This window comes from Mytilus trossulus, chromosome 7, assembly GCF_036588685.1.
Source record: "Mytilus trossulus isolate FHL-02 chromosome 7, PNRI_Mtr1.1.1.hap1, whole genome shotgun sequence".
Taxonomy (NCBI): domain Eukaryota; kingdom Metazoa; phylum Mollusca; class Bivalvia; order Mytilida; family Mytilidae; genus Mytilus; species Mytilus trossulus.
The window spans coordinates 25,480,591-25,506,228 of record NC_086379.1 but is presented as its reverse complement, the minus strand read 5'-3'; the positions used below and the strand labels follow the sequence as shown (position 1 = coordinate 25,506,228).

At 30.7% G+C, this 25,638-nt stretch overlaps 1 protein-coding gene across 1 annotated transcript in view; it reads left to right on the top strand.

The window, feature by feature from the left end:
• The first annotated feature begins 11,163 nt into the window (after nt 1–11,163).
• Nucleotides 11,164–25,638, top strand: part of LOC134726929 (voltage-dependent calcium channel gamma-5 subunit-like) — a 51,851-nt gene continuing 37,376 nt past the window's right edge. The window contains exon 1 of the mRNA XM_063591326.1: nt 11,164–11,620. The gene's annotated coding sequence lies outside the window, so the exon portion shown is untranslated. The remainder of the gene's footprint in view (nt 11,621–25,638) is intronic.

Genomic DNA, 25,638 nt, shown 5'->3' with positions numbered 1-25,638 from the left:
GTTTTTATGTTTTAAAGATGTTATTTCGCGATTATCGGTATCGTCTTCGCCACGGGCTAATACAGCAAACGTCGATCCAATAACAAGACCAGTATTGATCAGTATTGAAATAACCACGTAATAATATAAAATTATTACAAAAGTTTACAGTGTAAGCTGTTTGACAATTTAAGCGCCAGTAATGTATAATTAGACATTATTTTCTAATGTCTGGAAGTTAATCAGTAAATAAAGTTGCTTGATTTTTAATTTGGCTAAAGGTCTTCCGAATCGACACTTCCTGTCATCAAATTTTTATTATCAATGTTTTTCGTCATGAAAAAAAAATGCTATTAGTTTGTTAACTTCCTATAAATCACTTTGTAAAATGCATTTACTCTTAGTTCAGAAAATACTGTCTTACATTTAGTTTCTTCCTGAATTTAGGATACATACTTAAATGTTAAAAAAACATCATTGTAGGTTTTGTAATACTTAATTTACAACATAAAAAAGACAGTTATTTATTCTACTTTGAAAAAGATCGTATGAACAACTATTCGTTGCTATTTTAGTAGCACGGAATGACAAAAAGACGACCATATATAAGTATTTTATTGTTTCTCCACTAATCGCTGAACAGATAAAATAATTTGACTTTTTTGTAACATCACGTATAACTTTCCATATAGACGGACGCTAATATAGACTTTTCAAATATTTTCACCAGAGCTAGTCTAATCTCTTGTTGCTCTTATCAACTAGAGGTATTACTGTCCTTTGATGGATTTATTACAAGTTAAGTAATGCCCTTCAATGATCTTTTGTACAGGAGCTTTTGTGTTCTTTACGAGAGTTAAGATTGCCAACTTGTAGTTGTTTGTCTTTGCCTTTAATTTATCTTTTTTTATCATTCTCCTAGTACCAGATTTTGGTTTCTCAGTATAAACGGTTCGATATCTTCTACCTGTTTTGTACAGAAACCTTTCCAAAGTGGGTTAAACCACAGATTTTGGTAAGCTGTATTGCTCAATGATTAATTCTTTTTTAAAAAAAGAAAGAAGATGTCGTATGATTGCCAATGAGACAACTATCCACAAAAGACCAAAATGACACATACATTAACAACTATAGGTCACCGTACGGCCTTCAAAAATGAGCCTAGCCCATACCGCATAGTCAGCTATAAAAGGCCCTGATAAGACAATGTAAAACAATTCAAACGAGAAAACTAACGGCCTTAGTTTTTTGTGTGATGGCAATGACTGGTTTACGTCGACTTGTAGTGTTTGAAGGACCAAATAGTATATTCTTCTTATTTTTATATAATAACCCCCTGTAGTTTTGATGTGCACATTATATAACGATTGAAAAAATGGATAATTATTTGTCCGCTCATTGGTATTTCATGGGAAGCAAGTATTTAGATATGCCATGTAAATAATGTATATTTGCAGAGTATATAAAAAAGTACTATATAAAAAAGTTGGAATATTTTGGAAATAACATCTGGTATAAAATATGTCTTTGTTTTTTGGCAAATCACACTATTGCTAAGAGTCAGTTTCAATAACTAAATATAAAAAAAACGGCAATAATCGATCAATTTTAATTTTTGGGAGATATGTTGTCTGATTTAACACAGCCGATACACACACCTTACTTTTAAAAAAAACACAGACTGCAAAAAAATGAAAATTGTATGTAAATTCTTTTCAGCTGACGTATGCGCAAACCATCTCTTCCAAATGTACGATGATAAAAGATTTTGGTTACATTTTGATAATTTTTTTCGGCAACACTGCTGCACTTTTACATTAATGGATTTAACGTTCGTGCGTTGTTTTGTTTATAGTTTCTTTGTGCGTTTGTGTTTGTTTTTGTTGCACTTCGGTGTTGTTGTTGTTCATTTATGTTCCTCTCATATGTTATGTGTTTCCCCCGGTTTCAGTTTGTAAACAGGATTCGTTTCTCTCAATCAATTTATGTCTGTTGAACACCGGTATACAACTGTTTCCTTCATGTATTAAACACAGTTAATAGACAGTGTAATTTATATACTATCTTGAAAAAGTTCTTACTTTAAGTTCATATAGAATTGTATCATTCTAACTACATATGATCCTACAGGCTATGGCTGCAGTTGGTAATAAAGAAACCTAATTTAGAATAGCAACCAAAAGACAGCTTGTTTTAATACGATTGCAAATTCTGTGTGTTTGACTCTGATAATCAAGTACTTTTTAGAACTGATTTATCATTCATATTTAACATTACATTCTGAATAAAAGAGGGACGAAAGATACCAGAGAGACAGTCAAACTCATTTATCGAAAATAAAATGACAACGCCATGGCTAAAAATGAAGCTGCATAAAAAAGTATCTTATTTTCTGTATTTGGACATATTGTATTGTTTTAAAAGAGGCATGCAATACTAAAGGGAAATCCAAACATATGAGTCGAAAATGAAACAACAACGTCATGGAAAAAAAGGCTATTAGTATATTTGGCGATAGCATCATAAATATTTTATATGGTGTAATTGTCTTTGTTATGCAACACATTTACATCAGATAATTCTGACATATTCATTCTGATTATTGGGGATCAATTACATTATATACACGTGTTTGTTAGATATCTGGATTAAGGTTCGACACTGTGTGTGTAAACATGACGTCTCTAGGCGTTATAAATCTTTTTATATAATTTTAAAATGTCAATTAGATGAACTTCGGAAACGGTAAATTAAGGGAACAGCTTAGACATCGCGAAAATACATTTAACTAATAGAAAAAACAATCTAAAATAAATAAATAACAATTATTACTGTATAAGCTTCGAAAGGATAAACAAGTTTTAAGCAAAAGCCGGTGGTATTACGCATAATATTTAGAACCGATTAGTCTACAAAGTTAATAAATATATGCACCTGGAAATGTTTCCATGTATATGACCGACTAACAGTCAATCTGCAAAACATGAATCAAGTACAGAGACATGTTTTTAATTACGTTCATGCTAAAATTGAGAATGGAAATGGGGAATACGTCAAAGCGACAACAACCCGACCATGGAGCAGACAACAGCCGAAGGCTACCAATGGGTCTTTAATAAAGCGAGAAACTCCCGCATCTGGAGGCGTCATTCAGCTGGCCCCTAAATAAATATGCATATATGTTCAGTGATGATGGACGGAGTACTAAACTCCGAATTATACACAAGAAACTAAAATTAAAAATCAAACCAGACTAACAAAGGCCAGAGGCTCCTGACTTGGGACACGCGCAAACTTGCAGCGGGGTAAAACATGTTTTTTTTATATCTCAACCCTCTCCCTATACCTAGCCAATGTCTATAAAAAAAAAACGCACAACAATACGCAAAGTAAAACTAAGTTTAAGAAAAGTCAGAGTCTGATGTCAGATATGATGCAAAACAAAATAAACAAAATGACTATGATACATAAATAACAACAGAATACTAGCAGTTACTGACATGCCAGCTCCAGATTTCAATTAAACTGATTGGAAAAAAAATGTCTTCATCATATGAATATCAGGTACAATTCCTCCTGTTAGGGGTTTAGTATTATACCATTATGAAATGTATGAGAAGAGCATAACCCGTGGCATGCCAACAACTGGTTTTAGAATAAAAATGTTTAGTTCCGATGCAAAGATAAGTGAATCAATATTAAAGCCAAAATATGCAATCTTTAATGACCTGACAACAGTATCATAACTATATCCCTTCTTAATAAGTCTGTTTAAAGGTTTTGTTAGCTTTTGAGGTGAATACTGATATTTTGTGCTTTGTTAGGTATATAACAATAACAGATTGAATGTGAAATACCGAAACGTATAAGATGTCTGCATTTTGAGTTATAATTACGAATTATTTCCTTGTACCGATGATAAAATTCAGTAAATGTTTTGACTAGTTTGTGATATCGAATTTCTCTCGCTAAAATATATCAGACGTTGTTACATACACGAGCGAATCGTTCAAGTGATAAACACCATACGATGGTGACAAGGGAACGTCACCATTTAAATATTGATAATTAATAATAGGAAATGAAAAATCATCTATTTTATCATAAATGTTTGTATTAAGCCTTCCGTTAATGATATAGCTATCAAGATCGAGGAAAGGGCAGTGGTCATTGTTTGTATTAGCTTTATATAAAGTAAGTTCAACAGTATAAATTTCTTCAGTAAACATACTGAAGTCATCATTATTGACAGCCAATATATCATCCAAATATCTGAAAGTATTGTTAATTGTTTGTATCAAATGTTGTTTCGATGAGTCTTTGTTGATTTTAGTCATAAATTGTAACTCATAACAATACAAAACAGGTCCGCTATAAGTGGTGCACAGTTAGACCCCGTTAGAATTCCTATAATTTGACGAAATACGGAATCTCCAGAGCGAACGAAAATAATATCAAGTAAAAATTCACACGCAAATATAGTACTACTTTACTAGTATCAAAGCATGTCCAATCGACATTGTCCAATGTCTGCTATTTTTGACACGTGTATGAAATTAATATAAAATTTTAATCCTGGTATCTATGATGAGTTTATATTGATATAAAACACATGTTTCTCCAATATCATAGTTAATTCACCAAAATATATTCTTTTTTAGAAAATATGTCATAGTTTACTCTATAGTTCCATAAATGTTGAAATAAGGAAAGGTAAAAACAATAAAGGTAATTACGCATAACAAGTATATCTGGGATAACGCTTTGACAAAACAGGTAAAACCAAAAAAAATACATATTGTTTGGGCGCATTCAAACTAACTAGACATAAATAAAACAGCATTCATTATAAGGTCAACTTAACTGTAAGAGGTTGAAATCTAAGTGTTTGAAAACGGTAAAAAAAATTGATAAATTTATACTAGACGAGCTATAAAATATACACCAAAGAGAGATGAAGAAAACGTCCTGAAATTATCAATCTGGTGTTGTTTGTTGAAAATGTTATCACGTTAATGGAAGACAGAAATAAAATCAAGAATGCATACGGGGAATATGTCAAAGAGACAACAAACCAACCAGAGAGCAGAAAATAGACACAGACCAACAATGGAAACATGCATCTAAACATGAAATTTCAAATAATTGAAATTAAAGGATGAGAACATGAGGTGATTTGGATTTCTACCAGCTTTACATGTAGTGACATGTGCGTGTTTACCACAACAATTTGTATTTAAAATGTTTCATTCTGAGCATCATCCCATTTATATCTTTAAAGCAAGGGGGTCTATGCAGAAGATGAATTTTATTCTTGAATTTGTACTTAGAGCATTTATATTTTCGTCTACAAACAGGAAAGATAATATTGAAGAACAATATATCATCGGATTTGCCGATTATTCTTCTTTATTATGACGTGTTATACCAGAATGAGTAAACTTCTCTTAGTAATGAATTATTTATATTATTTTGAAAGCATATGTGTTCAGACTAAAATTTGATAAATTTATCGTGTTGCAGTACTTTCTAAGAACAAAGGTGTAAGTTTTAAATGTTTTAAATAAAGTACATTTGTTTTCTGTAACAAGTCAATCTCCTTTTCCTAGGACAAAATGGAAAATGAGTCGGAGTATGAAACAAAATCTTGTCAGAGGCAAATCATATAATTATGTCAAGGATTAAAAATAAATTAATTTTCTTGGCAACAGAGAAAATACTGTGTGTTGGATGAAATCCATAACAAAAATCTGTCCGATGGTAAACAAAAAAATCTTGTCTGATGCATTTACAAAAAAATGGTAATCAAGAAAGTTTTGCAGGAGACAAAGCAGAAAATACGGTTCATAATATTGAGCGAAGGCACACCAAACAATCCTGTTCTGGGCACGCACAAAATCTTGTTCCAGCCAGGACAAACAACAGAATACTGTCCAAGTCAACCGCGAAAATCTTTTTAGAGATGAACCAGAAATTCCAGCCATGTGTAAACCTTTAGATCTAATATGAGGCAATCATTAAACTTCTGTTCAATGCAAGTCACAATATTTTGCTCGTAGAAAACCAAATAATACTGCCCGACTCAAATCAAAAAAGCATTCACATCGACAAATAAAGAGACCAAACATACACGAGATTGTGAGATCAGTGAACAACAAAATCTCAAAATATGTTTCTTCATTACTCTTCTTTTTTTATATATATATTTTGATCTAAAAGGGTATATCTGATACAATAGTCTTCACTGGCATGCTGTGACATACCACTTATAGGATGTCGTCTAACTATATTCAATTATTGAAAGGATTTTCTGTTTCTACTATAAAATCATTACTTTGAAAAATAATTATAAGTCGCATTTATTGACATTGACATTACGAATGTTTATGCTGTGTTTTTTTGTGTTTTTTTTTTTTAAATAGTGAACGATCTACTTTTGAAAGAACCCATTAATGTTTGTGCAGTTTAATTTCAAAACTTATCTTTGTGGCAGTTCTTTAGAATAAAAAGCACGGAACACACTTTATTTTGTTAATTACAATGCCAGAAAATGATTTACATCGAATAGCAGGGTGACAACTTCATAATTGGAAATAAAAATGAATATTCATGTACACAGAAAAATGTCATAGTGATTGACTAGAACCATATTCATTACTGCGTATTGATTATGATCTGAAAATATTATTTACAGATAGCAGATAAGCATATAAGGTCTCCTAAAGGTTCAATTAATACCAGTAATTGGTCATAACAACGTGTAAAACAAACAGGTTAATACCAGGAATGGCAATGTCAATTGCAAATCAATTTTATTTCAAATCGCCACATATCGCTTTCTAATAGATCATCGGGGAAATTTAAATCTCTTTAAACAAAATGACAATTCTCAAAGCGTTAAGATATTAAGAATGTTGTTGTTTACATGTTTTTTCCACCATTGTATTCAGTAATTATTAAAGTTTTGATGTATTTTGTTTTTGTTTTTTTAACTGTCGGCGTTGCTACGTAAAGTATTGACTGTTTATAATTATCAATTAATCAAATAATGTTTTGGGGGCAAATATGTGACTTTCAATAACACGGTTTACATAATATAGTGTTATTCTTTAGCCACATGTACATATTGTATACCCTAGTTTATACCAAGATAATTTTTTGACATAACAAAATAGATATGGCATTTTCCTGACTTTTACCACACCACGAGCCAGTTTTTAATCTTTAATAAAATGTAAATTGTTATGGTTATACTGAATGGATCTAACCATATCATGTTGTATTTCCAATCCGGTTACCAAATTATAAATGCTTTCAGCTGGATCAATGGATAATTTTGGCAAATTTCAAAGTGTTAAAACAAAACAAAAAATAAATAAACAAAAAAGCGCGAAAGAATTAAAAAAGACTTAAAAGAAGAATAATATATTAACTTTTTGGAACAAATTGTTAAAATTGGGTTTAACTAGGTTTCATTAGGTTGATTTGATTCTATGGATGATTCAAATGCATGGAAAATGTTCAAATCTCTGTATATTGTACTTTGGAGTTTCTATTTATGCCTTACATTGACCTATAATGGTTTACTTTTGGATGGAGCGTTGTCTCATTGGCACTCACACCACATCTTCCTATGTCTTCTTGTATATACCATTTTGTCAGCGAGTTGATTATATTGCTTTTTTTCAAATTTTGCAATTTACCAGAAAAAGGTCAGAAACAAAAATATCGAACTGCAGGGAAATTCAAAATGAAAAAATTGAAAGTTTAAACACATCTAACGAAAAAACAAAAAACTTTCACATTCCTGTAACCAAAGTAGACAGCCGAATAAATTATGTATTATACAATGTAACAATTCCAGTCTAGAATTATATTCGACGCTAACCTTTTTTTGATTAGCAGAACGTCAGATTTTCAACATATTGATCTCATAAACGCACAATATCCTGAACTAGTCCACTTGCTGACAAATGATGCTGAAATAACAATTTATATCTGTGCAATTAATTGTATTCCATTAATTCAATGGAAAGTGGTGATATGGTATTTATATAGGACACAACACCTTATTTCAAGCTTATAACCATGCATTCAACACATGTAAATGTTGTACTAGCAACAGTGCTTTGATTATCACGCCCAACGTCTTTTTAATCCATCCTTTTCCACAAACGGAAATGCATGTATCAAGTCAGGATTATAACAGTTGTTTTTCAATTCCTTTAATGTGTTTGATCTTTTGAATTTGCTATTTGAAAACGGAATTTCTGTATTTACAGACCAACTCATTCAATTTTTATGATAAAGAGAAAGTTGTCTGTTTAACATTTCTCATTTCTGGCACATACCGTCATTAGAATTTCTGTTATCATGGTATAATTTTAAGTCGGTCATTTATATTTTTAAACAAGTGTTTGATCAATCTTTGACTCAAGTTAGATTACAGTAATAAAGTACGATGAGACATTTAAATGCAATACAGATTTATCTAAACGCATCCATCATGTTCACGATGAAACTAAACAGCAATGAAAACCATGGTACCTCTCTAAAACGATAACAAGATTTGTAATGCTGACATTTCAATTCATTCCAAAAATTACCCGGATGTTTTGTATCTGCATGTTGGCATTATGAATTAACTTCGACTTATAAATCACCGCTGCGCTTCCTAATTCAAGACAATTCATTAAAAAGGCAATAATCAACTTCAAATAAATTGAGAAAGGAAATAGTGAATTCAAACACTTTCTAAACTCATTTAATCGTCACAGATTATAAGTTTTCGAGTCAAATATATTAGACGGATTTGTAATAACATAAGTAACACGACGTGTGCCACATATGGAACAGGATCTGCTTACCCTTTCTGGAGCATCTGAGATCACCCCCGTTTTTTGGTAGGGTTCGTGTTGCTTAGTCTATAGTTTTCTATGGTGTGTCTTGTGTGCTGCTGTTTGTATGTTTGTATGTTTGTCTTTTTTTTATTTTTTGCCTTGGCGTTTTCGGTTTGTTTTCAAACTATGAGTTTTACTATCCCTCTGATAATTTCGCCCCTCTTTTAAAGCATGAATTTCCGTTCAAAATATATAATTTACAAATTAATGACCCATGGCGCGAAATGCTATCACTTTACCAATCTAGCATGAGGGGTTTTATGCACTCGTTTCACTTTGTTTTTAATTAGCATGCAATCATACCGTATCACCATATTTTCATCTTTATCATTTCATCGTCATATTTGTACAAATTACATTTTAGTTATACCCTCTATGATACATGTACAGCAACTGAAAAAAATGTTCATTCAATATGTCAGCCTCTGAATTGCTAAAAGTCTAGACAAACCACAACTATTATTAATGCATATTTTCACAGATTTGCAACATCACCAAAATGCAATAACGAACTATTGGCACGAAAAAGATAAACTATCTACGAGTCTTTTAACATTTAGACAGGGCATGTTGCAGAATTAAACCGTTTTTTGAGATTTCAACAAAGAAAGTACAAAATAAAAAAAGGTCAGAGAAAACTCTATAAAACCGGCACAACAGACAAATCAAACCAATAGTGGAACAGAGACAAAACATTCCGTACCATAAATAAAGGCAAAAGTAGTATACCGCTGTTAAAACTCATAAATCGATAGAAAAAAACGAATCCGGGTAACAAACTAATACTGAGGGAAACGCATTAAATATAAGAGGAGAACAACGACACAACATTAAAATGTAACACACCCAGAAACAAACTAAGAGTTAGACAAAATCCGATGAGAATAACAAATATAACATAAAAACTAAATACATGAATTTGGGATAGAAAAGTACCGTGACACGTCTTATAATAATGTGAATTCACACTCGAATATAAGAGAAAACAAACGACACAAAAGAAACACAACGTTAAAATGTAAAACACACAGAAACAATCTATAATATAATAAGGACCATAATCCTTACTTAGTACAGGACATTTTTTTAAAGAAAAAAAGCTCTAATGGCAATGTAAAATATAACATTAAAATGATAACACGACATTACAGACTACAATACAAATAAATAGGAGAACATATTGGACAAAGAAACACACGAATAATAGCTAACAAATGGAACCAGGTTTGAAATTTAATACGCCAGAAGTGCGTTTCGTCCACATAACACTTACTAGTGACGCTCAGATACAAAAGTGGGAAAACCAAGACAAGAACAAAAATGAACAGCTCTGAGGAAAATTTCAAAAAAAGTTGTGCCGAATACGGCTTGAGTTTTCTGCTCGGGATAAGAACACCCTTTTTATGCATAAAATACGGTGGTTGATTGAACTCAAACTTACTGCTATAAACTAAAGCTGTTCAATACGGTAAGAACTGCGGTTTTCATACTACAAACATAATATTGCGCTATTCTCAAAGAAAGATTTTTTTAAAGACAAAAGACATAACAAAATAATACAATCTGCATGAAGTTGTTTTTAACGTCGAAATAAAAGATCTCCCTATAAACAACATTACGTCCGGAAGTGAGAAATGTTTATTTCTATTTCATTTGCCATGATTTGCATTATAATTTGATTAATTTTGGATTGTTTTCCAATATATGAACCAATTCCTTCAAACAAAAATATCGCCGAAAACTATCAGTTGTTTTCGAAAAAGCAATAGAATGGTGATTGGTGATACCGTTATGAAGTTTATGCATACACTTTATTTTATAAAAGACTATGGAGAACTAAATCCAAAGAGCACAGTAAGTCCCCCATATTCATTTTCCAATAAATCAACACAAGTTTTAGAGATTATGTTTTTCTCCTTTTCAAGAGCGATACAACAAATTCTATTCGAGGCTTTTTGAATCAATTTCTAACCTGAAAGAATAAATGCATATGGATGTTAAAGTTCTGAAAAATTTATTATTTTTTAACTTAAATATTGACTTAAGTGTCTTTAAAATGAGACACTAGACATATATGTCTTAAACTGTCTCTCAAGTGAGCAATACATTATAATTAAAGATTGTTTAAAAAAAACTATTTCAAAAATAAACAGAGATGAGGGAATATGCTCTACTTTTATTGAGAAATGTATCTTTCTTTTATCGTTCAATACTTAGAAGATGCTAATAATCTATATACCTTATGCGATATATTAATTATTGTTACATATCACAGGAAAATGTGATTGACATATTCTCCAACAGAAAACCAGAGTCGGATGCAGGACTATCACGGGAATTGTTAAAAGTGTGAAATTGTTGGAAGCATAGCAATAAAACAGAACTAAATCAAATAAATGAAGGAAAATTTACACAATATAGTAATATAGCTTGCAAGTAATGGATTTTCAGGAATAAAGCAATTGTTTTGACGGAATCGTTAGGTAGTATTCGTTGTTACATGTAAGGTAATTAAAAGGAAGAAAACAAAAATAGAAGCAAATTGGTGAACTAAAGCTAAATAATGGATGAACATTAGACAAATGACGAGTTTACCAACAAGTGACAATTCACACATTAAATGAACACGGGAGATTATTGCTTCATTCTGATTCGTGGTATCGTAATTTATAAATAAGTTCTTATATCACAACCTGTTGTCAGCTTGTAATAAACATTTAAAGGAGGTGGATTCTGTAAAGGTAAGACATTTAAAGCTAGGTGATATAGATTTTTTTTATGATGAATATGAATTCAAAGGGAAAAAGAATATCTTTTGTGTAAAATTATCTGAAATATTGGTATATTTTTAGATGATAAATCTGAATTCAAAGAGAAAAAGAATATCCTTCCAGTAAAAAGATCTCAAATTTTTGTTACATTTTTATATTATAAATCTTATTTCAAAGAGAAAAAGAGTGTACTTCAAGTAAAACGATCTGAATATTGGTCTAATCACCTGAAATAAGTTTCATTTTACCTATAGGGTTATACTTTTATGTATAATATCATCGTATTTAATATTTATCGGAGTGTAAACATGTTTCTGCAAAAATGCATATCATATCTTGAAATTTCAAATGACTAGAACTTATATTAACCGTTGAAAGTTGAAATATTTGTTCAAAACTACATCAAATTTCAGTGAAAAATAAGAAAAACAAAATTCAGATTTTTTTTTAAACATATCCACCAAAAGCTCCGTATTTGAAATTTCCGAATGGAACAAAATTAGTCATTAGCACCTACTGTTAAAATTGTGTGATTGGGCCTGAGCATAGAAAATAAATAATTGCGCTCAAATCGGCTCTATTAACAGTCTTGACCTTGCATTGAAGTAAGCAGTTTTAGTATAGTCTTGCAATGGTTTGAAATGATAAATGTAAACAACAGCGCTGTTTCTTTTTCTTAAAGTGAAGAGCGCGAATTGTCATAAAATAGATTAATGCAATAACCCATCCTCTTAATGTTTTATTCCTGAACAACCCTTATACCATGAAAATTGTAATTCAATATTCGTTTTTCCATTGATTATTTAGTATATATTTTACATTTTTTTAGACTACATTCAGGAAATTCAAAAAGTAGTAAACAATTCGGCAAAACAATTCTGAACGAGGTAATATGCACCCAATTGTTTCATATTGACCAGTCAATACATCTGTTTTTCATTGAATACAGACATATATTTCAAACATTTGGATGGTATGCTAAAGTTACAAAAGGCGATGACAATGACTTATACATTGAATTGACTGAAAATCATTTTAATGCACATGTCCTTGATCATAATTATAAAATTAAGTCAGTTTACATTTTCTAAATTTGAAAATGCCAGTACCAACTCAGGAATATGACAGTTGTTAACTTTTCGTTTGATGTGTTTGAGAAAATTTCAGTACCAAATCAGGAATATGACAGTTGTTATTCATTCATTTGAGGTTTTGATTTTGTCATATGATGTGGGACTTTCCGTTTTGAAGTTTTCTCGGGGTTCACAGTATTTTTTACCACCAAAAACCAATTACTCACCTTAATAAAAATTGATAATCAAAGTCCTACCAAAAGTATGTCATAGTCCTTCAAAAAGTGCGTTTTTATTGTTGAATCGCTTAATTGTAAAACAGTATAATATGTCGTTCGTAAATCATAAAGATGGAATAAAATGTGTTTCTACTATGATAATGTTGTGTTTGAGCCTTTGATTTTGCCATTCGATTAGGGCCTTTCCGATTTGAATTTTCCTCGGAGTTCAGTATTTTAACAGCTATATGTCTTGCGCCATACTGATAACCAATTTTTTTAAACTGCATATCACGGCTTCGTGAAGTTTCATATTGTTGACCCGTCCTTAATAACTTAAACCCGACTGTTTCACCTGCATCACATTTACAATGCTTTAAACTACGTTTATAAACAGATATTATCAAGTCCTCTTCTGAATAGCAATCAAAGCAAAGAAAGAATATTGTTTTTATCATTAAAACATACAAATAAAATCAGTTTAATCAGCGATGAAAATGAAATCTTTTTAAACACGTCAGATGTGTTAACTCATTTAAAACATTCAGAATGTGATTTGTAGTTGATTTATTACGTATCAATATTCAGAAATCCTGGGAATCGGTACCCGGTGCATACATAGCATTTTGTAAAGAAAAAACAAGAAATTCGATTAACAGAAAAACAAAATGAGTCTTCAGCAGCCAAGAATCCACTGAGAAGGATTGTTATTAGAACTGCCCTGAGACAAACGCGTTGAAATGGTTACATGGGACATTATATCTATTTTAGATCCGATCAGAACAACTTAACACGTGAGAAAATAGAATGTTAATTATGTGTAAATGCCATTTTCAACAATCCATGTACACGCAAACCATATTACTATGTGCTATATGATACTACTGTCAACACATTTTCAGACTTAACCAGACAATTTTTGTCACATTGTTTAATTTAAACTTTGTTTCAATTGTTTGTATTATTTATTATTATACTTAACGTTAAAATACCATACTTTGATTTGCTAATACGAGGGTGTTAATTTATTCTATCACATGGCTGAGCGGGCGACAATAATTTTGAATTTTAACCTCTCGTCCAGACCAATCAAAATCGTTAATTTAAAGGACAATGAATAGCATTTGCATACAGTAATTAAATACAATGATTTTAATATATAGTTCTACGTTGTGGCTTCGCCGCGGTTGACAATGTTTTCTCGGGCAAACAATCCGCTCACCCTCTCAGCTATGTGTTATTTTTTTTAATTTATATAATGATATATTCATTAATGAAAAATAAAGTCCACCAAAACTGGTTGATTAAAAGTAAAAATTCATCCGTTTTTAATTGATATGAATAATTATAAACTAAAGATGAGCTTTGAATTGGTATGAAAATGATCTGTAAATCCTGAAAGAAATTTCAATTAACAGGTCACATTATGAATTATAAATTGTATAATGTAAGAAATAACTGTATAGCAGAAAAAGCCTATGTAAGAAACAGTTTATTGATAATGTTATAGAATATACATTTCTATCATTAATGATTTTGCTAAGAAAGCTAGTAAGGCTATGTTTGTATTATATTCTATATATTGGTAAATATTGGTAATGTGCCAATCATAGAAGCATTCAGTTTATTTGATTCATTAGGCAGACCTATATTAGCCAATATTGTTAAAGTATGAACAGTGGAATCGAACCTATTTTTTTTTTAATGAACGTTTGTGCAGACAGTAAATACAACATTGTTAATCCTTTTTTTTGTTTTACAGACACATTACCTTTTAAAAAGATTATTATTTGTCATCAAGCTATCACATAATGAGAACTTTAAGACAAACACACAAACCTACGATGCTTTCCATCCAAGTAAAGATAGAAACACTATGTAAAAATGGTATTCTTCAGCAATAAGTTCAGACGAAATTGGTCGTACCTCGTTTAAGTGTTAATTAAATGTTTTGTGTCTTTTCATAATTTAATCGAAGCTAGAACGATTGACGTTTTTGCAACCTATTTCCGTGTTTAAACTTTTTAAAATATATATATCAAATTAAAACGTACTATTTTGTCTGCGTTAAATGCAGATGTTTGGTAAATCATTCATTGGAAAAAATCGCCATTGATAAAAGAACAGCTTAATATACTCATGAAAAATAAAAAAAATAAGCAGGAGTATAAAAGATAGGACTAGATATCAACTACAGTCAAATGTAAGAAAAGTATTCACATTTGGAAAATTTGACATGAAAAGATATTTTTATTCAATACAAAAATATGCATGTTGCCTACCCGTAGGTCGGATTGTTGTCTCTTTGACACATTCCCCATTTCCATTCTCAATTTATGTTGATGCACGTTGATGCACGAAAAACATTTCATGTCTATGAAATAAAAATGTAAAAAAAATGACTTCTCAGTTATGACATGTTATCAAAAATATAATTGTACAGACTTATGTGTATAACAGTAAACGATTGATTAAAATCGGACCTGAAATAAGTTTTAAACCATGTTTAACAAAACATAAAAAAGAAGATGGGGTATGAATACCAATGAGACAACCCTCCACAAGAGACCAAAATCACGCAGAAATTAACAACTATAGGTCATAAAAGTGTTTTGTATAAAGTACATCGGGAAATTTCCAAGAGGTATAACACTTTTGATCACCCCTTGTTTTTTGTGGGGTTCGTGTTATTTATTCATTAGGTTTTTTTTGTTGTGTTATGTGTATTATTGTTTGTCTGTTTGTCCCTTTCATATTTAGCCATGGCGTTGTTAGTTCATTTTCGATTCATGAGTTTGACTGTCTCTCTTGATATAAAGCAGTTGTTCTGTGTATCTTCGTTAGTAGTATTTGTTTGCCATCATTATTTTTTAATTCGTTGTCCCTTAACATGCCTGTTCACAAATGGTTTTGATATCTTTCTTGAAGTAAGTTCTTCTAACAACATTTACCCTCCCAACTGTAACGTATTCGTCGAATAAAAAATATAGTTAAACATGTCCTGTCCCAAGTCAGGAATATGGCCATTGTTATATAATAGTTCTTTTATGTATGTGTTACATTTTAACGTTGTGTTTCCGTTGTGTCGTTTGTTTTCTCTTATTTTTGAGTGTGAATTCAAATTGCTATAAGACGTGTCACGGTTCTTATCTATCCCAAATTCATGTATTTGGTTTTGATGTTATATTTTTTTATTCTCATAGGATTTTGTTTAATGCTTAGTCCGTTTTTCTGTGTGTGCTACATTTCAATGTTGTGTTGTTGTACTCCTCTTATATTTAATCCATTTCTCTCCGTTTTAGTTTGTTACCCCGGTTTTATTTTTCGTCCATGATTTTTGAACAGCGGTATACTACTGTTGCCTTTATTTATGATATCCCTTATTATAATTTATTTTTAATGTTTCTGACTGAAGTCATGAACTATGGTTCAGTGCCAGAGTAATCAAATAAAGGCGCATTCAAATCGACATTTCTTCCAATACCAACAAATGTTTGTAGACCTATAAATCATTCAGAAATCTGAAGATTTTGATACAACTGATTAATTATATTATTTATGAAAGCTTATAACTGACATCTATTTTAGTTGATATCCTTGATGACAAGAATAATTCGTATGATTGATATCATTCCCATTACCACAAAAACGTGTTTTACTATACGCAGAGTTATGACGTCATTCAAATGTTTCATTGGCAACTTTGACTCTTGCATCTTCGAACAGACAAGGCCATTATTTAAACTTGACATTTCATATGCACCTGTCTGTATTTGTATATATATTAATCAACTTTCCTAAATATATATTTCTTTTATGAGTTATTGCATTTATCTTAGCCATAATATTCATCCCTGTGTCCAAAGTACTGACATTACTTTGATGAACAACAAACGTAAAACTAACGTAATATAACGTCGTATAAAACCCAAAACTTTGAAAAAGTCATGCAACCTTATTTTGTATAAAGTTAAATGTTATTACTCTGCTTCAATGAATGGCAGAACATGACATAACGTTTGATGGGTTTAGTAATCACTGTGAATCTTTGTAACTAGTTCCAGAGTCACTTTCAATGTGTACGTGGTGAAAATGTGCAAATTAAACTGATTTCAGAAGTCATAACTAATCAAGACCATAAAATAGCTTTTAATGAATGTCACATTTCTATATTTTTAAATAATCAAATGACATCGTACACCTCTTGTTTGACTCGTGTATAATGGTTGTATCAGCTTCTTTTACAAAAAATGTTTAAATTGGCTTGGAATTGTACGGGGAAGGTGCGTACTTTATCTGAAGATTTTGTTTTAAGTTCTTTCCAAAATTGTAAATCACCTTAACCAAGTCTGAATTAGAAAACTGTTCCCGTTTCAAATCATCAAAATACGTTATCTCCCTCTTGTGTCTATTATCAATGTAGCATTTGAACTCTACTGCTTTTACATAAAAATGCACATTTTTTTATCTTTCGGACTAAACTATGATTTATCACCAACAGATCAGTTATTTTACGCTTACAAATTGATGATATCAATATATCAATATCAACATCAACATTTAAAATATAGTTAAATTATATAAAAGGGAGAATCGAATGGAGAATGTGTTAAAGAGACAACAACCCGACCATAGAACAGACAACAGCAGAAGGTCACCAACAAGTCTGCAATGCAGCGAGAAATTCCCGCACCCTGAGGCGTCCTTCAGCTGGCTCCTAAACAAATATATACTAGTTCAGTGATAATGAACGCCATACTTAACTCCAAATTGTACAAAATAAACTTAAATTAAAAAATAATACAAGACTAACAAAGACCAGAGGCTCCTGACAGGTGCAAAAATACGGCGGGGTTAAACATTACCGGAAAACGTCTTTCAATGGTAGAAAAACTCAAAACGAATGAATGGATATGCTTTTTAAAGGATCAACATAATTGAAATGGTATAACTGAATTTAGATTAGGCTTACCCTAGTTAACATATTTATCTTGTTCTGCTTTTTCTTTATTTGAAAATCATTAGTTTTATCCTGATTTTATTTCCCAGAGCAACATTTGCCCCTCGTATATATTTTTTTTTGAATATCGTTTCTATTTCGTTATTTCAACAAAATTTCAGATAATTACATGATCAAATTTGATGAGGTGAATGGGCGGAACATTACTGTGCAAATTCAAACATCCGTGGACATATAAAACAGAATAAATGGAGCAATGAAAAGTCTTTAACCAATTAAAAATACATTACGGATGTAAAACATATAAACCAATGGACAAGTACTAGTATGACAAAAAACAAAAACAAACAGATAAACAACAAACACATCACATTAAATATTGAGCAACAAGAACCCAACTATCAGCCTGGTACGAATCAGATGCTCTGTAGCAGCAACGAACGGGACATTCCTTTCATCAGCTATTTTATTAACTAATCTTTATAAAATATTGCAAACATATTCAAAAATAGATTTATAGATAAGTTATGTGTGCCTTTCGTTAATATACGTTTCATTATATGATCACGACTGGGAACTTGCTACAAATACAAAGAAAGTTGATATACCCCTGATGGAATGTCCTACTAACAAATGTCAGCAACAAGGACACAACGATTTGTACTAATATGTTGAATAATAATATCCCTAGATGGCATTAATACAACACCAGACATTTGCTTTAAATGATATAATCAATATTGATGAAAAAAGATAAAACTGTATTATATTTTATAGTGCATCTAATATAACGATATAAAACTCTACTGAAATTGATATTACACATAGAAAAATTTACGTTGATTAGTAACATAAAGCCTACGACATTTGACTGGTATCTGTTTGTTTACAGCATAAGATACCATATTGTCTACAATATCAATTTAGGTAATGGCTATTGTGCAATTCAGTTTAATGGACTGTAATGTTATCAGTTTGGCATATAACTTTCTAAATGTTACCTGTAGCATGTTTGGTTTCCAATTGCAGCAATTTATTATCAATGATCTTTAACTTCGTACTTTATTTGACCTTTAAACTTTTCTTCTATTCTAACGTCACTGAGGGGTCATTTGACGAAACGTGCGTCTTGCATAAATAAAAATAAATCAATCAATGGCATCTACAATGTACGATGAGTTTATTCAGATGCAGCGTCTAGTAAATAGACAGTGTCTACTCGTCTGTTCAATTGCAATTGCAAATCCATTTTAATTCTGATATAACTTTATAACGAATTATTTTTTGAAAGGATGCTTTGAATGTTATTGCTTCAATACTTCAAATAAAATAATACTGTTAAAGTTGATTCATAATCTAGTATTCATTTAAAAATAAAGAGGATCCATTCGGAAAAGTAGGTACTATCTATATACCTTTAAGTTTTATTTAGATGTTCTCTAAATCATACACCTGCGATGTTTCAAATTGCAATTTTCGAACGCGACAGTTTCATTAGGCGACCTGAAGTGATCAAGCTATCTTTAAAACCAGGTTTAATCCACTATTTTCTACATCAGAAAATGTCAGTACCAAGTCATATATGTTGTTTAAAAAAACTAGATTATGTTTAACCTTTAACAGAATAATTGTGTTCAGTCTATAAGCGATAACATTCAAAGCCTCCTTTAAAAAAAACAATTTATAAAGTTATATTATTATGCTGCGCGTCAAAAGAAATATTATCGATATTATAGATGTAGCTAAAAATACAATTAATGTACCCTTAACCTTTTACACAACCAGCTACTTTCTAATATCATTATAGTACCAACATTGACGATTGCACAATAGAATTTAAGGACTCGATAATAACTACTTAAGCAGAAACAGAGCTTCTTAAAACAGATCAAGGCTTTTAATTTCATCGTTCTCACAATTAACTGAATAAAACAATACATCACAAACAGATGTGTCTACGTTTATTTAATCAGAACAACAATTAGATGGTAATTAACAGAACGCTGACTATTGATTATATCGACTTGTTGAATTCTAGGACGACAGCAAATTGACCATATAAAAGTGCGAAAGTTAATATTGTGATACTCTCTGAACAACAAATTCCCACAACTTTGTTATAAAAGGTTTTATTTGGTTCTAAAGTTGTATTTTGAAACAAATTGTTAATCCCCATAGAGTAGATCTAATTAGTTGCAGTGTATAGAAATATGAAACATACATGTATCACTCCCCCTAAAAAAATACCTGGTTAATAGCAAAGCAGAGAAATGAATTTTGGATCTCAATGCTCTTCAACTTTGTACTTGTTTGGTTTTATAAATATTTTTATTTGAGCGTCACTGATGAGTCTTATGTAGACGAAACGCGCGTCTGGCGTACTAAATTATAATCCTGGTACCTTTGATAACTATCTAAAAGCACTATAACATAACCATTAAACAAGGATAAATGCAATGTTTATACTATTTTACGGCAATTAGAAACGCGGCAAAACACTTTATTATGAGATAAATACCATTAATTCTCACACAATACATAATTTAGTTAAAGGCTAATTTAGGAATTTCCCAATAAACCCGTCCCATTACACAATCTAACTACTTGTCTGATACAGCAAAAACGGACAAAATTGTTGATCTGTGTTATCGCATTTTGAAAAAGGTACCATATAATGCTTTTATCACATATTATATAAGAAGCAACAGTACCAAAGTATGTAAAAAAAACTAAACATACAAATGTGAAAACTTTAGGCAATCTTACACTAGTCAGAGAGAAGTTTAACGTCTCATACTGACCATGCATGCGTATCTACAGAATTAATTATACAGACTCAAAAAGTAAAACCAAAACAGGGAATATGCCCAAATGACTTGATAACATATAATAGTTTCTTGTTGAATTAAGCTTTAAGAAGTTCAACGCGAAAACAGGTCTTTGGGGTAAGGAAACGAAATGGAGCTATGCATTTCTGTTGGTTTTTTTCTATTTCTATACAAAAGTGTTGTTCTTCGTGTGATGATAGTTGTAGAAGTTGAAAATATTAACATTCTGAGTTAATAAATATCTTTATCGACAGTAAATGAAATTTTGACCGAACAATTTTTTTTGCAATATGATTTTGATTATTGCTGTCTATTTTTATCTGTAAAATGAAAAGCAAAAAACCACGTTTTAAGTATAAAATAGTATTATTTTCTAAGATAATGTTGTCCATAAAAGAAAAGACATTAATTTCGAATAACAAAATATAAAACTTTACTTTATGGGGAAATATTTCACCTCGTCTTATTTCCATTTCATGTAAATTTGCCTTGAAAATTTTGATTGTCATTTGCAATTTTTCTTTTCTCTGAAATTTTCTGCAAATATGTTGTAAAAACTCTGTTTACTAAAATAACAGTCCTCACTTCTTTATAGATGTTCAAACGAAAAAAAAATGAATACTAGTATCAAAGATAAATCAGTGAATCGCCTTAAAATCCTTAACATGGCTACAAGTGTACCTCGATACATCTAACATCTCTTGTTATGCAGGCTAAAACTAACAAAATCTGTGAATTTACAGATAGGGCATGCTTTTTAGTATATCAGTATAAGAAAAATAGTAAACTCAGAAGAAAATTCAAAATGGAAAGTACGCAATCAAATGGTAAAAATCAAAAGGTCATTCTCATCAAACGAATGGACAACAAATATGTTGATTTCGTACAGGCATTTTTTTTTATATAGAAAACGGTGGATTACAGCTGGTGTAATAGCTATTTAAAACTCCCACTCACATAAAAGAACGCATTGCATCACAAAAGTTTGTCAAAAAATAAAAGGAAAATTCGGCGATTAATATGCAAAATTGTTTTCTTTTAATTACTTAGTTTTATATGGGTCTTCTTTTGAAGAAGACTTTCAAATTATCAAATATGAACCTCATATAAACTAATGTTAATACTAGTAGTTTTATGTTCATAAAAAGTATTGTTTTCCTAAGATTTTAGAATTTTCAAATTTGATCAACTAACAAATAATTCAAAATTAAATATTGAACAACACTGTTGATTTGTCGACATATTCAAAACAATGATTTCAAAGACTCATTGGTATTTATTTTTGTTATTTATGAACGATAATCTAAAGCAATTAAATTCAAGGATGTTTCTATAGCTAATGATAATGTCAGGGCTAACCAAATAAGAAATATTAGAAACAAAAAGAAAGATTGATAAATATTATGAAAATGTATTCTTATTTAAACTATTTTATTTTTTTTACAGAAAATCACTTTTTTGACTGACAAATACTAGCATTAAGTTTAAGTTAGACACATAAATTATTATAAGGAAGCAATATATTGAATATATATACTGCTTAGATTTAAGGAAAGTAGTTGCTTAGAACAAGAGAGCCATGTCAGCCACAGACAACAAAATACAATCCGGCTTCAAGCCTTTAAATTGTTGGTTTTTGTTGTATGTTCAAATTGTTTTCGACGTCCGAATCACTTCTGTCATGAAAAAAGTGTTTGAGAATCTTTGAATTAGGAAGATTCGTATTTTTCGTATGAAGGTAAATTATGACAATCGATACAAAATTCATTTGGATATAAGTTTATTTTTTAGAAGTAGTGAAAGGTACTTTCGACTGAAATGAACAGACAAGGTACCAATCAAATGTCTAATATAACCAAAAGGCGTGAATAATTAAAAGATGGCGAAAATATAAGCTAATTTTATAATCTTTAAGATAGCAATACACGTTTATATCTGTATGTCGTGTTATTGTGAATCGTTTACTTCTTTCAAGCCATAGAGAGATTTCATGTAGTAAATCACGGACACTTTCTCATAGTTATAATTCATCAGCGTGTCTCATTTCTTGGAACTATGTTAAGAATAAATTTGTGTTTTACTGCAAACGAAATCTTTCTTCTCTTTGTCATTTCCTGAAAAAGACGTTAATGATCCCATGTAATAGTTTGTTTGCTTGTTAAAATGGTTAAAAACCATATTCAAGAATACTGTTGTTTGTCTTTTGATCTATTTATAGATTTATTTCCATGGCGTTTTCTGTTTATTTTCGACTTATAAGTTGGATTGTCTTTACTTGATACTTTTTGCCTCTTTTTTTTACAATAAAAGCATACTTAAAACACCTACAACATATATAAGTCATACAGTACAACTGTACACGTATCTAATTAGCTGTCTATTGAATACGTACATGTATTGGTCTTTTGTACGAAACATAGTTTAATTCTGTTTTATTTGATTAAATGTTTTATACACATTAATATTAAACTTTCTGTTTTATATTCATTCATTTTTTAATAGTGATACAGAAGATTATGGCATGTTCTATTTTTTAGGAATACTAGTACATTGTAGTGTTTTTTATTTCAATCATGAGTTTTTTTCCAGAAAATTTTCTAATATTCGTACATTTACGCAGGCACAGTTAGTTGATGATGTTCAGTCGATAAAAAGAAAATTTATCTGTAAATTGTTGCAATAATTGGTTATTTTAGGGAAACAAAAGATGAATGTTATTGACAGAATTAACTCGACTGTAATACTGGCTTATTTAATCAGAACGGCTGGTGGCTATTTATAGAAAGCGTTAATAGACAAAATATATTGGTTCAAGTTGCTGTAATAGTTATACACCGAGGGAAAGGTATGTCTGGATTAGAAACCCCGTCGGCCGGAGGCCGTAGGGGTTTCTTATCCAGACATGCCGTATCCCGAGGTGTATAACTAACTTTCACCCCATTCTTAACTCTATATTGTTAACATTAATTATAAAATGAAAAAAAACGATAGCATATATTTTATTGACAGTATCAAACCATTATTTATAAGATTTTTTTTGTTATTACATGAGAACACACTAGTAACCTTTTTTGGTTATCTTCGTTCACACTTTGACAAGTGAGTATGTTTTACCAATGTCAAGGTTGTTTTGCATATTCAAAATAAATCTTTGGGTTAATATGGATCAGCAGGTCAAGGTTGACCGTATCGTGTATTCATATTAAAAACAAAAAATACGTCATGCTCCTTGTATGCAGTTGTCAATATGGAAGGGTATGAGACGGACGACATTTCTTAGCAAGCGTTGGATTTGGTAGATGAGACTTATTTAAAAGATAAAGACAATATTATAAGTACTAAAGTCTTACCTGTATCAGTTTAATAAAGGTAATCATAACTATATTTTCTAGCTTACTGTTTTATGAAGAAAAAAAGCCCCCCTCTTCTCGAGAATGAATAAACATTCATATTCGGGCCTACAAAGGGATCAGTGTGTCTGCAATAGAAACCCGACTTCCAGGCACGCTCAGCATACAAAGATACAGATTTAATATTTCGTAACTCTCTCTTTTGCGGAAGAGGGGCTGATCCAGCTGGGGTTCTCGACTCAAAAGAAAGGGGCGGGGGTTCAAATAAGTCAAATACATTGCTCTTTTAAATCTGGTCCAACCCGCGGAGCCCCTACCCAGGATCGGCCACTCAGGATAATGGGGGGGGGGGGGGGTCGAGAGTTAGATTCCCCCGTTTTTATAATAGAAACATATGACTGGGATAAAAAAATATTTCTTTCATCAAAGGAGTAATTGAAGGATATTTTAATTTAAAATAAATGGTATTTTTTTTTTTCGCTATTGAAATTTCCTTAAATGTTTTTTTTTTAATATCTTGAAACAATTTGTAGTGAACACTGTACGTAATTTCTTGTGTTCATGCTATTTAAAGAATAATCAATTTCTATTGTTACGAATAACAATGGACTTTGTTTGCAGGATGTAGAAGCAGGGGTTTCCAGAAACCCCGCTTGTCACAGCCTGTGGTCAAAATCCATTGTTATTCGTAACAATAGATCTATTTAATTTACTCGTGTTTCAAAAATAGAAACTATGAAGTATAACAATAGAGCTGGTGTGTAATCCAATGTTCACTGCCGGATAAACAAGTACATTGATATGAAAACTCTTAATCTGACACTTAATTATATTCCCCCTTACAGTATAATATTCTCCTCTATTTGCCTCCAGAGAAAATACCCCAAACCTCGTATATTTTATTTCTATGATCATTCTGTTTGTTGTTTACACTTGAATCTTTCACTGAACGACTTGTTAACATAATCAATTACCAATTTGCCTCATTTCTTTTCTGTATATTGCAGTCTACTCATGATTTTGTCTGATGAGAATTATGTGTAAGTGTCAAATATTAGGTCGTCTAAGCAGAATTCATTTACACTTCTAGTGATTTTAACAACTTTCACGGTTGACAAATAGTTGACGGATATTTTCTTGAGTTATAATTTCATCGTTTTTTTACATTTTATTTTAATCCTGTTTCGCTAGTCTTCAAAAATGTGTTATGGTTGACTTTGTAATTCTTTGAAGATGTAAGATCTATGAATGTAATTCTGTTATTTTTTTAATTTTCTCTTAAACATATTGTGTTATTGACTTTATAAACTTTAGTTGAAACATGATGACTATTATTCAAAGACACATGTTTTGTTCCTGAAAACAGTATCACAAAGTCATGTACCTAAAACTGAGATTGGTATTGAGCCCTACTGATAAAATACCAAAAAAACCTTTGGTTGCTTTTCAAAAAAATAATATAAAAAAAAATTGAATCGTCAACATACTAAATATATAATATTTTGATATAGTTTTCACCGGCAATTTTCAATAGCAATTTTAACTTCGTATATCATATA